The sequence below is a fragment of the Rhinatrema bivittatum genome, chromosome 2, assembly GCF_901001135.1.
Source record: "Rhinatrema bivittatum chromosome 2, aRhiBiv1.1, whole genome shotgun sequence".
NCBI classification, from domain to species: Eukaryota; Metazoa; Chordata; class Amphibia; order Gymnophiona; family Rhinatrematidae; genus Rhinatrema; species Rhinatrema bivittatum.
In genome coordinates this window covers 688872696-688891156 of record NC_042616.1, presented here as the reverse complement: position 1 = coordinate 688891156, position 18461 = coordinate 688872696, and the positions used below count along the sequence as shown (strand labels likewise).

Sequence of the window (18461 nt, the reverse complement as noted above, 5' to 3'; positions counted from 1 at the left end):
TCAAATTTACCAGTTCTGGGAGGAAGCTGGAAAATTACCCTTGCAATTGAAAAAAGATGTCGAAAGAGAAGAGTAAATTAAAACATCATAACAAGCCACAGATTTTGAAATGAACTGTAGTGAACAAAGACGTGTAAATAGTTACTTATCTTCATTTACCTTCAACTATCAGAAGTTATGTTGGAACCACATCTATTGTTCAGCATGATTATTACTATATACTATTTTTATTTTTTATTTATTTATTTAAAATCTTTTCTGTACCGTCGTTAAGCAGGTGCCATCACAACGGTTCACAATAAGGCACAAAAATTATGTTGTATAAAGTGTCTAGAATTCTAACTCTTAAACAGGTGCCATCAAAAATACTGTACATAATATCATAAATACTATTTGGTGAGTGTTATAAGTCATGTCTAGTTTTTTCTAACTCCGCTATAAGATTGCCCTCCCCTACAGCCCAAGCACAGCACAGCCTACCCTCCTGCTCTAGGCCCCAGCAAAGCCTACTAACCTCATCATAGTCCACCATCTACCCTGCATCCCCAGAAGTAGAACCAAGAGCAGCCCCAGGCCAGGCTATCTCTCCTAGCCCTAGCTAGAGCTGCAGCAAAGCCAACCATGGAAATTCCTCAGAGACTCCTATTTATTGCCCTCCATCCCTGCCCCAGCAGCCTGACCTTCCCTCTCCAGCCCCAGCAGAGCCAGCGCCCCCCCCACCCGGTCCAAGTCCCTCCCCCAGCCTTATCACAGCCTGCTGCCCCAAGGCTGAGCCCCTCTCTCATGCCACAGCACAGCCTGCCTCCCTACCTGTCTGAGCCCTAGCCACTCTAGCCTCCACTTATCAGACTTGTTCTATGAGGGCTAGGAGCTCTTTGAACTGAGGGTACACATATAGCCCCTCGTCAACTGGTAGATAATGATACATGTGGCAATCAGTGCAGAAGGCTGGAAAGCTCCCTCTTACTGTTGGACTACTGTCTGCATCTTAATTTTATTCAATTGTTATCAATTTAAAATTTGTAAGTGAGTAGAGATGTTCAAAGTGATCTAAAGTATTTTTAATATATTGGTTTACTTTATATTTGTCTGTCAGTGATCCTCAGGAGTGCTACAATTAATCTGATTATAATTTTCTGTCAATGTATCAAATAAATCTGTTTTTGAAAATTTAAAGGAAGTAGTGCCTTGATATATGTTTTCTGATCTTCTGCTGCTAGAAAAAAGGAGGGTGTGGAAACTGGGCTGTGGTTGCTGAAGCCTAGATTGCTCACTGATTTCTCTAGATTACTCTACTGGAGCTGCTAGGACAAGTAGCAGCTCCATCCCTTGGTCTGATCATTCACTAATCTCCTCCGAACTAGCAATAAGAAAAAAACAGACTCCCTCCTCCCCTAAATCTATTATTCAGTTCAGAAAACCCTGTTCCATGGATGCCCTTTCCACCAGCCTCTCCAAAGACCTAACTAATTTGGACCTCTCCAATGCTGACTCTGCTATGAATTCATGGCTAAACATCACTCGCTCAGTAGCAAATAAAATCTGCCCCTTGGTATCGAAAGAAATCAACCCAGCCTGGCTCAACAAAAAACCTTGGTTCACCATAGAACTGAAAAGCTTAAACAAGACCTGCAACATAAAGAATTACACTGGCGCAAGGACCCCTCACCAGCAGCCCAGGCCACTTATAAAACCGCTATGAACCTCTATAGGAGCACCATTTTACGTACCAAAAGAGATTTCTATGCCAAAAAAATTCACAGCTATATGTACGACCCCAAAACTCTCTTTTCATATGTAGCATCCCTCACAACCCCGGTTCCTCCTATCATCCCAGAAGAAGCAGCCCAAAACAAAGCTACAGAATTGGCCTTATTCTTCAACAACAAAATCAAGAACCTACTCACAACCATGACCTCATCAAACACCCAGCCTCCACCTCTTCCTAACCAATCCTCAGATACCATTAAACCAACCTTAGATTCTCTCGAACACACTTCCTCCCTGGAGATCGAATCCATAATCAAGAAAATGAAGCCTTCATCACATCCATCAGACCAAATACCTACCAAACTTTTACTTACCATCCCCAACACCATAGCCAAACACCTGGCTGACATCATAAATTGCTCCCTCATGCAAGGATCGGTCCCAGACTCTTTAAAAACAGCCTCACTAAAACCCCTACTAAAAAAACCTAACTTGGATCCAGCCAACCCGGCCAACTTCCGCCCTATTGCCAATTTACCTTTTATCGCCAAGATAATGGAAAAACGTGTCAACAACCGACTCATAGATTATCTTGACTCACACAATATTCTTTGCCCCTCTCAATTCGGCTTCCAGAAGCGCTTAAACATGGAATCACTCCTCCTCTCGTTAACTGACAAAATCTTGACAGGTCTTGACAAAGGCCAGTCCTACCTCCTGGCCCTTTTAGACATTTCGGCAGCGTTTGACACTGTCAATCATTCTTTACTCATCAATCGTCTGGCAGAAATTGGCATCACAGGATTGGCGCTCATCTGGTTCAAATCATTCCTCAATAACAGACACTACAAAGTCAGGATAAATGATAAAGAATCCCACCCCGTCCAATCCAATCAAGGTGTTCCCCAGGGTTCCTCTTTATCTCCAACTCTGTTTAATATTTATCTGCGACCCCTATACCAGCTACTAGAAAATCTCAACCTCACCCACTTCGTTTACGCTGATGATGTTCAGCTATTAATCCCCATCAAGGACCCCTTCCACAACACCCTAAACTTTTGGAACAACTGCCTTCACTCCATCAACCTTTTACTCTCTAGTCTCAATCTAGTTCTTAATACTTCCAAAACGGAACTCCTTGTCATCTGTCCTAATGACAATAACCCCCTCGCCGGCAACCTATCCTTACCTACAACCAGTCAGGTGAGAGACCTTGGTGCTATTCTGGACAACAGAACGAACCTCAAAAAATTCATCAACAACACCACAAAAGAATGCTTTTATAAGCTACATGTTCTAAAACAGTTAAGACCGCTCCTCCACTTTCAGGACTTCCGCTCAGTCCTTCAAGCCATTCTGTTCTCAAAGATTGACTACTGCAATGCGCTACTGCTCGGCCTCCCTTCCTCCACAACTAAACCCCTACAGATGCTGCAAAACGCAGCAGCCAGGATCCTCACTAATTCACGTCGCAAGGACCACATCACACCAATTCTAAAAAACCTACATTGGCTCCCTATCCATTATAGAATACTGTTCAAGACCTTGACCATTATCCACAAATCCATCTACAATCAATCCTCACTTCAACTCACCATCCCGCTCGAATTCCATAATTCCAACAGACCGATAAGATCTGCATACAAAGGAACTCTCCAGGCACCTCCACACAAATCCTTTATCCACAATTTCTTTCAAAAACGAACACTGTCATCCGGCGGACCACAGCTATGGAACACACTACCACCAGATCTATGCCAGGAACAATGTCTTCTGTCCTTCAGAAAGAAACTGAAAACTTGGCTGTTCTCTCAAGCCTTTCCAGTATGAGACTCTCCCCAACTAGCAAGGACTTGCAAACAATTGTTTATAGTTGCCTGTTACGCATTTCCTTAAAAAGCGTTTTCTTAATCTAATTCCTTCTACTTTCAATTGTCCTGAATTATGCTCCCTGTTCATTGTAACTTTCATTTTCATTTTCATAATTTATGGTATTCCCCTGGTTTGATGTAAACCGGTACGATAAGACATGGTCTTGAGCATCGGTATATTAAAAATAAATAAATAAATAAATAAATAAATAAATATGCAGATGAACCTTCTAATGCTCTGCTGCCAGAAAGACTGAGAGGGCTATGAAGGCAGAAATCTAGATGGCTTACAGTGTTCTCTGCTGGGACCGCTGGGACCGCTGGGAGAAGTATACAAATGAGCTTTCCAGTTCCTAGCAGCTGAAAACAACTTGGGGGCTGTGGAAAATGAAGCTTAGACAGCTCACATTGTCCTCTGGATTCCTCTGCTGGGGCTGATAGGAAAAGTATCTAAATTAGCCTTTAAGTCCTTTTGTGTTAAAGAGTGTGGGAGCTGTGAATGCTGGAATGTAGATGGCTCACATCTATAGAAACAGAGTCTTTATGGAAAAATTTTTGTGAAGTAGTAGTCGATATAAATACTAACAAAAATGAAGTGACTAACACACCTCTGCCATCAAACTTTATATTAATGAAAACTAATATTCAAATGACCTCATACTGGGCATCATCGTGAATGCACAATCGCATATATGGATTTAGCCATTCTTTATAATCATAGGTCAGTAGAGGATTATATAACAACTTTTTAATTTGCCTTGCATAGTGGTTAAATGCTTGCAAAGTGATTACATAGTGAACTTCTTCTTCGTGGTGCAACAAAACATTTTTATATTTTTTCTTTATCAACTGCTTTTCAATGAAAAAAGCTACTTAGCTTTATGGAGGAAACACATCTTAGCCCAGCGCTTAAAGAGGCTGTATGGAGTAGGGATGTGAATCGTTTTTTGATGATTTAAAATATCGTCCGATATATTTTAAATCGTCAAAAATCGTTAGGGCCACGATACAATACCAATTCCCCCGATTTATCGTTAAAAAATCGTAAATCGGGGGAAGGGGGAGGGCAGGAAAACCGGCACACTAAAACCCCCTAAAACCCACCCCCGACCCTTTAAATTAAATCCCCCACCCTCCAGAACCCCCCCCCCCCAAATGCTTTAAATAACCTGGGGATCCAGCGGTGGTCCAGAACGGCGGCGGTCCGGAACGGCCCCCTCAATTGAATCCTGTTGTCTTCAGCCGGCGCCATTTTGCAAAACGGCCGCTGCAAAATGGCGGCGGCCATAGACAAAAACGATTCAACGCAGGAGGTCGTTCCGGACCCCCGCTGGACTTCTGGCAAGTCTTGTGGGGGTCAGGAGGTCCCCCCAAGCTGGCCAAAAGTTCCTGGGAGTCCAGCGGGGTTCAGGAAGTGATTTCTTGCCGCGAATCGTTTTCCGTACGGAAAATGGCGCCGGCAGGAGATCGACTGCAGGAGGTCGTTCAGCGGTGGTCCGGAACCCCCGCTGAACGACCTCCTGCATTCGATCTCCTGCCGGCGCCATTTTCCGTACGGAAAACGATTCGCGGCAAGAAATCGCTTCCTGAACCCCGCTGGACTCCCAGGAACTTTTGGCCAGCTTGGGGGGGCCTCCTGACCCCCACAAGACTTGCCAAAAGTCCAGCGGGGGTCCGGAACGACCTCCTGTGTTGAATCGTTTTTGTCTATGGCCGCCGCCATTTTGCGGCGGCCATTTTGCAAAATGGCGCCAGCTGAAGACAACAGGATTCAATTGAGGGGGCCGTTCCGGACCGCCGCCGTTCTGGACCACCGCTGGATCCCCAGGTTATTTAAAGCATTTGGGGGGGGGGGTTCTGGAGGGTGGGGGATTTAATTTAAAGGGTCGGGGTGGGTTTTAGGGGGTTTTAGTGTGTCGGCTCACGATTTTAACGATTTTCACGATAGTTTACACACCCAAACGGCAACAATACGATTCCCTCCCCCTCCCAGCCGAAATCGATCGTTAAGACGATCGAGGACATGATTCACATCTCTAGTATGGAGTGCCTGACACAGTCCGTGTTTCGGCTGTGTACCGGAAAAAAGCCATAGGACCACCATTTATTAAATTTTCAAGAACAACGATGGATTCATCGATTAAATACTGTTCATCCTGAGGGCTTAAATTTAGCTATCAAATAGTACACCATTATTTGAGATAAGCACACACTCAATTATGTTTACAAATGCCAGTATTGACTAATTCAAATAATGCCATTGTCCATCTTTCTCAATACATGTAATTTTTCTATTGGTTGAGAGACCTTTAAAAATGGCGGTCCTATGGCTTTTTTTCCGGTGGAAGGAGCACACTACCGGTCTGATGGTGAACACTCGCTGAAGCTCAACACATTAGTATGTTTCTCTTTTGCCTTTTGTTTAAGTGGGAAATACACAGTAACCAGTCTTGTAATTCGTTGTAGATATCATTGGCCCCATGAAGAAGGTACACAGCTGAAACACGGATCATGTCAGGCACTCCTACATACAGCCTCTTTAAGCGCTGGGCTAAGATGTGTTTCCTCCATAAAGTTAAGTAGCTTTTTTCATTGAAAAGAAGTTGATAAAGAAAAAATATAAAAAAATGTTGTTGTACCACGAAGAAGTTCACTATATAATCACTATGCAAGCATTTAACCACTATGCAAGGCAAATTAAAAAGTTGTAATATCATCGATATAAACAAGAATGGCTGAGTCCATATATGCGATTGTGCATTCAAGATGATGCCCAGCATGAGGTCATTTAAATATTAGTTTTGCATTAATATAAATTTTGATGGCAGAGGTATGTTAGTCACTTCATTTTTGTTAGTCACAATGTTTTCTCACCTACAGTCTCTGGGAAAAGTGTGCAAATGAGCCTTCCAGTTTTCTATAGCTGGAAACAGTTTGGGTGGGTTGTGAAAGTTGAAGCCTAGACAGCTCGCAGTGTCCTCTGGAGTCTTTTGCTTGAGCTACTAGGAGAATTACTCAGTTGAGCCTTCTGGTCCTCTGTTGCAAACAGACATAGATAGAAGATCCTTAAAAACTTTTCCTCCCCCTACCTCCTGACAGGGAATCCTGGAAATCAGAGGATTTAAGGACAGTATAGGAGGCTTGGATATCTTAATCCTTGGGACTGAGAGTAGCCTGTGGACTCCACAGTGAGGACCTCAGCCCACGGTTACAAACAGTTGAGCTGAGTTTGCATATGTACAAAATAATACTCTTTTTACTGATCCAAGGAAATGAATCCCCTATGTGGCTGTGATAGCCACTTGGCTATGAGTATACCAGCAATACTTTAATTAAATTAGACCGTCTAAAAGCCTAAAAAGAATTAAGCAATCTTTGAAATTCATATAGCAAGAGAATAAGAATAATGGCAGGATAAGTGGTAACATATGATTCTTGTTACTTTACTTTACCTTTACCTTACTGAAGAGGATGTTGGGGAGGTACCCATAATGGAGAAGGTTTTCATGGGTAATGATTCAGATGGACTGAATCAAATCATCTAGAACCTAGAAGATGTGGTAGACCTGATTGACAAACTGAAGAGTAGTAAATCACCTGGACCGGATGGTATACACCCCAGAGTTCTGAAGGAACTAAAAAATGAAATTTCAGACCTATTAGTAAAAATTTGTAACCTATCATTAATATCATCCATTGTACCTGAAGACTGGAGGATAGCAAATGTAACCCCAATATTTAAAAAAAGGCTCCAGGGGCGATCCAGGAAACTATAGACCAGTTAGCCTGACTTCAGTGCCAGGAAAAATAGTGGAAAGTGTTCTAAACATCAAAATCACAGAACATATAGAAAGAGATGGTTTAATGGAACAAAGTCAGCATGGCTTTACCCAAGGCAAGTCTTGCCTCACAACTCTGCTTCACTTTTTTGAAGGAGTTAATAAACATGTGGATAAAGGTGAACCGGTAGATGTAGTATACTTGGATTTTCAGAAGGTGTTTGACAAAGTTCCTCATGAGAGGCTTCTAGGAAAAGTAAAAAGTCATGGAATAGGTGGCAATGTCCTTTCGTGGATTGCAAACTGGCTAAAAGACAGGAAACAGAGAGTAGGATTAAATGGACAATTTTCTCAGTGGAAGGGAGTGGCCAGTGGAGTGCCTCAGGGATCTGTATTGGGACCCTTACTTTTCAATATATTTATAAATGATCTGGAAAGAAATACGACAAGTGAGATAATCAAATTTGCAGATGACACAAAATTGTTCAGAGTAGTTAAATCACAAGCAGATTGTGATAAATTGCAGGAAGACCTTGTGAGACTGGAAAATTGGGCATCCAAATGGCAGGTGAAATTTAATGTGGATAAGTGCAAGGTGATGCTTATAGGGAAAAATAACCCATGCTATAATTACACAATGTTGGGTTCCATATTAGGTGCTACAACCCAAGAAAGGGATCTAGGCGTCATAGTGGATAACAAATTGAAATCGTCGGTTCAGTGTGCTGTGGCAGTCAAAAAAGCAAACAGAATGTTGGGAATTATTAGAAAGGGCATGGTGAATAAAACAGAAAATATCATAATGCCTCTGTATCGCTCCATGGTGAGACTGCACCTTGAATACTGTGTACAATTCTGGTCGCCGCTTCTCAAAAAAGATATAATTGAGATGGAGAAGGTACAGAGAAGGGCTACCAAAATGATAAGGGGAATGGAACAGCTCCCCTATGAGGAAAGACTAAAGAGGTTAGGACTTTTCAGCTTGGAGAAGAGACGGCTGAGGGGGGATATGATAGAGATGTTTAGAATCATGAGAGGTCTAGAACAGGTAGATGTGAATCGGTTATTTACTCTTTCGGATAATAGAAAGACTAGGGGGCACTCCATGAAGTTAGCATGTGGCACATTTAAAACTAATCGGAGAAAGTTCTTTTTTACTCAATGCACAATTAAACTCTGGAATTTGTTGCCAGAGGATGTGGTTAGTGCAGTTAGTATAGCTGTGTTTAAAAAAGGATTGGATAAGTTCTTGGACGAGAAGTCCATTACCTGCTATTAATTAAGTTGACTTATATAATAACCACCACTATTATTAGCAACGGTAACATGGACTAGACTTAATTTTTGGGTACTTGCCAGGTTCTTATGGCATGCATTGGCCTCTGTTGGAAACAGGATGCTGGGCTTGATGGACCCTTGGTCTGACCCAGTATGGCATGTTCTTATGTTCTTACTCTCTAGGACAGCATCACAGCTACTTTTAAAAAATATTGCTTCCCTCCCAATACCTCCTTACATGCTAAATAATCATGTTGACCCACAAATCTGTTCATATATCGATATTTAAATTTTCCAAAGAAACTCCTTTAGCGTTTGCAGCTTACATACTGTTGAACCATTTCTGATCCAAGCATGAGGTATGTAAATATGAGAGAGATTCTCCACTTTAGATAGATTTTTAAAGATTGAATTATGAATGTATACAAAAGATGTGCTAATTGATGCAGCAAGAATGGAAGCTTTGATGATTGGCTCAACTGCTCACAAGTTTCAAACGTGCACAAGTTCAGCCCTTTATTTTGTCTGCCCAATCCCAGTTTCTGATGTTTCCAAATATAGGGGATAAGGCCTCATCCCTTCCATTGTGACCTGATTGTCCATCTGAATTAAAATGATTTTGTTGGACATCAGGTGATGTAAAACTGTAAGAGCCAGTTTTACAGTAGTTCTAAAAGAATGATGTGGCAATGCATCTCTTGGGGAGTCCAAATAATCCCAAGTTGACAGGTCTTGGATGTGTGCTCACTAACCCAGTAGTGACGCATCTGTTGCTAAAACAATCTGAAGCAGAGGAATTTGTCCAGTCTGAAATGTGTCCTTGAAAAGCCACCAAGATAACGATTTTCTTAGTTCTTTGGTCATCTGCATCTGACAGAAGCACTGGGGGGAACTGATTCCACTGTGAACTTAAAGTCCACTGAGGCTGAGTTATGTGGAAATCAGTCATAGGGAAAATGTGAATTGCTTAAGCCATGTAACTCAGCATTTTGAGGTACTCTCTACTACTAATACAACTCATCACTTCTTTAGCGCTACTCGATGTATACCGCACTGTACAAAAACATATAAGACAGTCCCAGTTCAGTAGAGCTTATAATCTAATCAAGGCAAACATACAGAGAAAAGGAGACTAAGATTTAGTTTATTAAGAAAATGAAAGTGGAATAATCAGGGAGCTGTGGCCCAAGAGATCTCTAAACTGGAGCAATTCACCTAATAACAAGGCAAGTAAATTTGATTTCACAGTCATAATAAACATGTTAATTGCAAAGCAATACTCACATGAATTCATACAGAGAGACAAAACATTACACTAGAAATACATTCAGTTTCACATTATAAAGGTTGCTTATTCCAAACCCTACCTCACATAATTTACCTACTTTAAGATATACTGGAAATGTAAAATTCTGTATAGAAATCCCCTAGAGGTTCATATTCAAAACCCTACCGCGTGGCAGAGTTACCTGGATACATTACCCAGATATTCAGTAGCACTTATCCAGATAAAAGGGCTAATGAACATAGCCAGATAAAGTTATCAGGTAACTTTAGGATAGGCGTTCAGCTCAACGAGTCTTACCTGACTAATAAGTTGAACAGTGCTGAATATCAGTGCTGTCCTAAAGATTAACTGGGAACACCTCCAGCTCCAATTTATTTTTTCTGGGTAAATTTTGTGTGGGCAACTGTTTGCCAGGACAAAATTTACTCATTCAGCAGGAGGATATGTTCAATCCTGCAGATATGTACAGCTAACTTTCGAAGGTGGATATTAATGCAGAATAAATTCCTAACATAGCATAGTAAAACAGTGTTTACCACACTGTTTTACATGCAGAGGTGGCCTTTTACAAAATTTTGCGCCTGATATGTGAGTAAACTTATTTGCGCACATACCTACTTGTACGTTTTCTTGGACTGAGCAGTGGCATTCATGGTGAAGACATTGGGGAGGGTTGTGCACTTATATACTTTTGGATTTTAGAAAGTATGGGGCAGATTTTAAAAGGGTTATCCACGCGTAACCCTTTTAAACCCGCTCCTGCGCGCGCCAAGCCTATTTTGCATAGGCCTGGCGACGCGTGCAAGCCCCGGGATGCGTGTATGTCCTGGGGCTTGAAAAAAGGGGCGAGGAGTGGGCGGGGGCAGGACCAAGGCCTCCGGCACAGCGGCCATGCCGGGGGATCATGCGCCAGCACTCGGCCAGCGCGCACAACCTACAACTGCCCAGAGGCAGGTGTAAATAAGAAAATAAAGGTAGGGGGGGGAATTAGGTAGGGCTGGGGGGTGGGTTAGATAGGGGAAGGGAGGGGAAGGGAAGGGAGGGGAAGGTGGGGGAAGCGGAAGGAAAGGTCCCTCCGAAGCCGCTCCGATTTCAGAGCATCCTCGGAGGGAACGGGGAAAGCCATCGGGGCTCCCCTAGGGTTTGGCGCGTGCAAGGTGCACAAGTGTGCACCCCTTTGCGTGCGCCGACCCCGGATTTTATAACATGTGCGTGGCTGCATGCGCATGTTATAAAATCGGGCATAGATTTGTGCGCGCCGGGTTGCGCGCACAAATCTACGCCGGCGCGTATCTATCAAAATCCGGCCCTATGCATGCATATTATTATGAAAAATAAATGTGGATGTTTTAGTACGTGTAATTTGTGTGGGTAAGTTTGGTGAGATAATTTTTGAAACAGACTTATTTTTTCCCTATATTATTTTTTCCCTATTTGTCCACATTAAATTTCATCTGCCATTTGGATACCCAATCTTCCAGTCTTGCAAGATTTTCCTGCAATTTATCACAATCTGCTTGTGATTTAACTACTCTGAATAATTTCGTGTCATCTGCAAATTTGATTACTTCACTCATCGTATTCCTTTCTAGATCATTTATAAATATATTGAAAAGTACTGGTCCAAATACAGATACCTAAGACATTCCATTGTTTACCCTTTTCCACTGAGAAAATTGACCATTTAATCCTACTCTCTGTTTCCTTTCTTTTAACCAGCTTGTAATGCACAAAATGACATTGCTTCCTAGCCCATGACTGAGCATGCTCAGTGTGCCTAGTCAAAGTTTCTAGAAACTTTGATATAAGTTTTCCGCATCGGGCTGCATCTGATGATGTCACTCATGTGTGAGGACTATCATCCTGCTTGTCCTTGGAGAAGGAATTTATTTCTTTGGGCAGAGACTGACACATTGCTTCTTTGCCAGCTGGTGGGCTGCTGAGCTAAAGGACATCCTGCTAACCTGGGGACTATTTTTCCAAGCCATGGTGGGTAGAGGTTCCTCCTGGCTCTGTTAGATGATATTCCTGCACAGGTTGAGGGAGGAGATAGTAAAAAGAACATTCTGTGGTGCTGAGGACCATTATTGTACAAATTTCACTTATTTTATTTATTTATTTATGCGTTTATATACCGATGCTCATGAAAAATCATATTGCGTCGGTTTACATATAACTACAGTTGGAAAGTACAATAAACAGGGGACTTTAACCTGGAAAAAAAGACAACTTTAGTGAGACAGTAAACACTTGGACACTTATTTGCGACAGTAAACACTTGGACACTAATAAAGTGCTCCATTGACCTTATTTGGCATCTTCAGTACACAGTGGGACATACATCTGCCTCTTCCCAGGGACCATAACAAGAGACATGTGGAGCCACCCTTAGAGTTGGGGGCCTTGGGAGTAATCTTCCCCCCCCCCCCCCGACCAAGAATTCAGGCCCTGAAAAGGAGAGGCTGTGCAATAGCTACCCTGGGAAGGAACCAGCCCTGAAGAAAACAAGAAATTCTTTTATGGTCTCATTGGGTAGCAATCTGCACCCGAGGACAGGGTTACACAAAATTATCCCAGATAATATATTTGCACTTCGGGGACAATTTACTTGTTGGTGTATGCAAAAATATTGTACAGTGCCTGTTAAATAGTATTTTAGTGTGCATATTACATTTTTAACACAGTCATGTAAAAAAAAAAAATTCAGAGCAAGTTTTCGTGCATAGGCCCCTATAGAGACAAGTATCCCCAGGGAACATGCAAAGTACCCAAGGATCTGTACGTTCAATTTTCAAAGAGACATTTCCCCGTAAAGTTTCCCATTGAAAAGTCAGTGCCTGCGGAGACTCCAGATACAGAGGTAATTGCAGATGTTGTACTTGCAAGTAAAAATTTCACAGAGTATGCATGGGGATTGCAAAATGAAATCACAGCATGTACTTTCTTCCCCACCATAATTCCATCAACAGCCATATCCCTTCTTCTCAGGGTGAAAAGTACTGCACACCTACTTTTAGTTGCTGAGGGGAGGACAATCTTCAGTCTGGGGAATTTGCCCAGGTAATTGCTTAGTTGTCTGCATTCATTCATTGCCCTCCAAGAGGGTAATTTTCAATAACCTGGGTAACTCAGCACATACATGCACAGGCTGATGTGTCTAAACTAACAGCAGTATTTTATAAACTGTGTGGAGGGCAGCTGCATAGTTTATAAAACACTGCATATTTGGTTGGGAAAGTATGGATATATATTTCAGTACACACAAACACATGTCGATTTGTAATGCCGGAAAATGCATACTTTTTCTGCCCATTTTATAAAAGTCTGCCCCTGTAAAGGCTTTCTATCCTGGTCATAGCAGAAAATCTGAGTGGCTTTCTCCATCCATTAAAGACAAAAACGGTAATTTTCAAACCAGCACATGGGTACTCTGGTGCGTGTGCGTCGTCGTGCGCCAAGATACATGGCCATTTTATAACTTGTGTGCGTATATGCGCACCTGTAATAAAATAGCCTGACCACACACGCGTGCACCCAATTTTAAGAGGGTGCGCACCTATGCGCACAAATCCCACTTCTGCTGCATAAGTTGGGGAATTTTAAAAGGGGTGCTCATCCCTGCCACTACCAGTTTCATCAGTTCGTGCACCAATTTACCCAGTTAACAGTCAAATCCTCCAAACCCATCTGATTTGATAGTCTGCAACCCCCCCCCCCAGTTACCCCAGACCCTTTAAACCCTTGAGAAATGGTACTTTCTTTTTATTTTTAAACTTACACCTCCTCCATAGCAGAAGTAAACTTATGCAGCGAGGGATCTGGGTGCGCACACAGGCACACAAGTATTTATTTATTTATTTATTTACCGTGTTTTGTATACCGTCATTCGGTTTTGCCATCAGAATGGTTTACAGCAACGTGAAACAAGGTTAGTTAAACATCATCCAAGCAAATTGTCATGCGGGAGGGTTGTGGTTTTTGGGATTTGAGTGTTAGTTGATTACATATAAAATTGTTGATACATATAAAAATTCTGACATACATCAAATGTTTTATATATAAATTATTTTTACAAATAAGAATGGGGTTATTAGGTGAGGAAGAAAGGAATGTGTCTAGGTTGTCTGAGTTATCTAGTTGGGTCAGTAAATGCAGGGGATTACAAGTTCAAGGTATACTTAGGAGGGTGTAATGTATATTATGTGAGGTCAGTTGCATATTATCTTAGCTATTCTAATGGTAAGAGTTATTTAGTTGATCGAGGGATGTAGCATTCTTCATGGTGTTGGGTTGCGTGGGTCCTTGGTAGACTGGTTGCTTGAGTGAATTTGAGTAGGCTCTGGTGAACAACCAGGTTTTCAATTCTTTGTTGAAAGTTTTAGTGTTTGGTTGCGTTCTTATTTCAGTTGGTATTGAGTTCCATAGTGTGGGGCTGGCGATGGAAATGGCTCTCTCATGGTTGTATTCAGTTGTGTGGTTCTGGCGTGGGGTATTTTGAGGAGGCCTTTATTCGCTGAGCATAGGTTCCGTTTTGGATTGTGGATTATGGTGGATTTGCTTAGCCAATTGCTTTGTTGTCCTATGAATATTTTATGCAGGATAGTAAGTACTTTGTATTCTATTCAGTATTTTATTGGTAGCCAGTGTAATGAGATGAGGGTTGGTGTGATGTGCTCATGTTTTTTTGATCAAGTCAGAATTCTGGCGGCTGTATTCTGTAAGATTTGCAGAGGATAGATGGTGGTGAATGGTAAGCCAATGAGTAGGGCATTGCAGTAGTCCAGGTTGGAGAAGATGAGTAGTTGCAGGACTGTTCTGAAGTCATTTTGTGCAAGGAAAGGTTTAAGCCGTCTGAGTGTCAGAAGTTTGTGATATCCTTCATTTATCTTGTTGGTTATGTGGATTTTGAATGATAGTTCTTTGTTGATGGTGATTCCTAGATTTCGTGTATGGGTGACCGGGAAGATTAATGTATTTGCTGTTTTGAGTGGTTTCATAGGAACGGTGATATTTTTTTGTTGAGGACGATTAGTTCAGTTTTATATATGTTTATTATGAGTTTCAGGTCAGTTAGAAGCTGTTTGATTTCTGAGAGATAGATAATTATTCTATTGTATGTTTCTACTAGCATATTCTGTATGGGGACTAGTATTTGTATATCGTCAGCGTATAGGAAGTGGGTCAGATCTAGGCGTTCGTGTATGACAGATTGGAAGGAGGTATATGTTGGAGTGTAGCTGATAGGGCAGATCCTTGTGGCACTCCTGTGTAGAGGCTTACTTTATTCGAGAGGTTGTTGTTGAACATTACTTGGAAGTTTCTATGTGATAGGTATGAGGAGAACCATTTTAGTGTGTTATCCATGAGTCCTATTTCAGATTGTCGAGTAGGATGGAATGGTTGACTGTGTCGAAAGCTGCTGATAGATCCAGGAGGATTAATATGTAACTTTGTCCTTTGTCGAATCCTCTAAGTACTGTGTCATTTAGTGAGAGAAGTGATTCTGTGCTTACGTTTTTCCTGAATCCAAATTGAGAGGGGTGAAGTATGTTGTTTATGTCGAGGTAGTCAGAGAGTTGGGAGTGGATGATTTTCTCTATGATTTTTGCGATGAAAGGCAAAGTTTGATATAGGACAGTAGTTTTGAATGTTCTCCGTGTCTAGGTGTTCTTTTTTATTAGTGGTTAATGATTGATGATTTTAAGCATTCAGGGTATTTCTCTTCGGTGAGAGAAAGGTTAACTATGTTTGGTGTTGTTTTGGTTATTGAGTTTTCAATCAGTTTGATTGTCTGAATGGGGACACTATCGATGGGGTAGTTTGCTGGATTCATTTTTTCGATTATTTTTTGGATTTCCAGTGTGGAGGCGGGGTTGAAATTATACCAAGTTGAAGTCATTTTCAGATGGACTTTTTGGGTTTGGGTGTGTGTGTTGGTGTTGTTGCTGTAGTTGTTTATTAGTTTTTTGATTTTGTTGGTGAAAAATTCCACAAATCATTGCTTTTGTTCGTGCTGGAGGTGCTCTTAGTTTCATTGGTGGTTTAATGACTGTTTGTACGATGTTGAATAGCATTCTGGGGTTATGGTAGTATTTATTTATTTTGCTCGAGTAGAACTCTTTTTTTGCATTATGGATCAGTTTTTTATAGTTTACTAGATGGGTTCCGTAGGCATTGAGAAGTGGGTCAGTTTTGTTTTTTCGCCATGATCTCTCCTTTTTCCTGAGTTCGCATTTGGCTGCTCTTTTGCTATCATTGTACCAGTGATTTTTTTTGTTTTGGGTTTTTTATTGACTTGATGATGATAGGGTTTATTCTATCTGCTAAGGCTTTGGTAACGTTGAGCCATGAGTTTGTGGCTGTTTCTGAGTTTGTAAGGTCAATGTTCATGAGTTCATCTTGGAGATTTTGTTGCAGTGTTTCTATATCAAAGGGAGGGTGGTATGCGATGGTTCTTATGCTGTTTTCATTTTTGGAGGGCTTTGTGTTGTATGTGAGGGAGGCTTGGATGAAAGGGAGGGGCAAGCTGAATCTTCTGATAGAGCTAGTTGGGATTTGATAGGAGCAGCTATAGAATCAGTGAGTCTCCAGGAGAGAGAGAGAGTGCTAGGAAGATGTGAGAATGGGAAAGAGAGGGGGCTGCTGCAAGCTGACAAAAAGCTGGCAACAAGCAAGAATTTTTACATAATGATGTGGCAGTGCTGGGGCAGGGTGGATCATGCTGAGTGAGCACATGAGCAGCAGCACAACAGCAAATGTCTTTGTGTGTGTCTGAGCCACTGGTTGGCAGTGTGGTTGTTTCGTTACTTAGCAACTGGCTCAACATTTGATTGGTTGGCAAGCAACTTTAAAAACAGACCAGGATATATATGAGAGATATAACCAGACTTGTGGGGGGCCCAACAGATTGCATGGATGGAAGGGGGATTGCAGGTCAGTTTGCTCACCTCTGGTCTAAGGTGTGCTGTAGTTAGTTGATTAGGATAAATGTGAAATTTGTTGGAGATTTTTTATCTCAATTCTTCCAGGTTCCAGGTCACATGATGTACCTATCATGGGTTGACTGTGGTTTTGGGAGTTGTTGAAGCATGTGCTGCACAGAAAGTGCATGAGCGAGTCACAGATATCCTGTGGGCTGATTTTCAAAAATATTCCCCGGGCTGATATTTTCCTGCAATCCGCCCCTGATATTTTCCCATAAATTGCTTCTCATGTTAAGAGTCTAAGAGTCTGGCTTGACTCCAGACTGACTTTTATTCAGCAGATTAAATCTGTAGTTAAATCAAGGTTTTTCAAACTAGGGGGTTTTACATGGTTTGAAACCATTTCTACAGCTACCTGATTTTTGATCAGTAGTCCAAGCATTTAAAATGCCTTTACTTGACTTTTGTAATGTTGTACTTTTTGTTCCCCCAGCTTCATTATTATGAGCCCTGCAGCTGCTGCAAAATTCTGCAGCATGCTTAATTACTGATAAGAGCATGAGGGAGCACATCACTCCAGTTTTATATGGCCTTCATTAGTTACCTATTCACTGGCAAATACAGTACAAAGTTGCAGTGATGGTATTTAATTTACTTACATTTGATACCTTTCCATGGGCTTCTGCCCTTTTACATATATAGTTATATATTGTGACCTGAATATTGTGATCTGCTGGCAGAGGTTTGTTGGATGTGCCGTCACCTAAAATGGTGCGCTTGGATGAGACAAAAGAAAGGGCTTTTTTAGTAGCTGTACCCAAGCTTTAGAATCATCTTCCATTAAAATTATGGATTTTGTCTTGTACTAAACCATTTAAAGCTCTTCTTAAAACTCACCTGTTTAGACTGGCCTAAGAGTAACTTCAGGATGGTGGCAGTGGTGTTACCACTGTGTTTTTATTCTGATGGAGATTTTGTTATTCTACTTTATATTTTTATTGATAATGTATATTTTTGTTTTTTTAATATGTTTTAATTTTGTTATTCTATTATGTCTTCTTTTATTCTCTGTTTTATTGATTATACGTTCAGTTTTTGAATGTACATTGCCTAGAGCCTTGTGCACCAAGTGATTAAGAAAGTTTAATAAACATAAACATATATTTTATGTGTGTAATAATTATAACATATGCATGTAATAACCCTGAATTATATGTGGAAACATGTATTTATAAAGAATGTGCATGAAAAAATATCTACTTGGGGGACTGACAAGTCCAACAGTTCACCCAGACCACCACCAGTTCATGCAGACCCTCCTAGATGTTACTATAACCCCAACCACCCAAAAAACTGAAGACAAAAGACAAGAGCAATTTTACTTCTGTGACTAAATTATCAATTGTAAAAACATACGGAGGTGTTTGGTAATGAATACGTGCAATACTAACAAAATAGCAGCTTGTACATGATCTTCTGAGCCCCACGCTGGACCACCCCCTTTAATTCTTTTCACAATTACGTGGGACACTGCTAATATATTTCAGGCTTTTGGAAAATACAAAGATGTGCATGGTCATACTATTTACGTGAGCAACTTCCAATTTTAAAC

General features: G+C 41.3%; 1 protein-coding gene across 2 annotated transcripts in view; it reads right to left on the bottom strand.

Annotated features, from left to right (window-relative positions):
- RALYL (RALY RNA binding protein like) overlaps positions 1-18461 on the bottom strand; it is a 666364-nt gene that overhangs the window by 298619 nt on the left and 349284 nt on the right. The gene's annotated exons all lie outside the window — the stretch shown is intronic.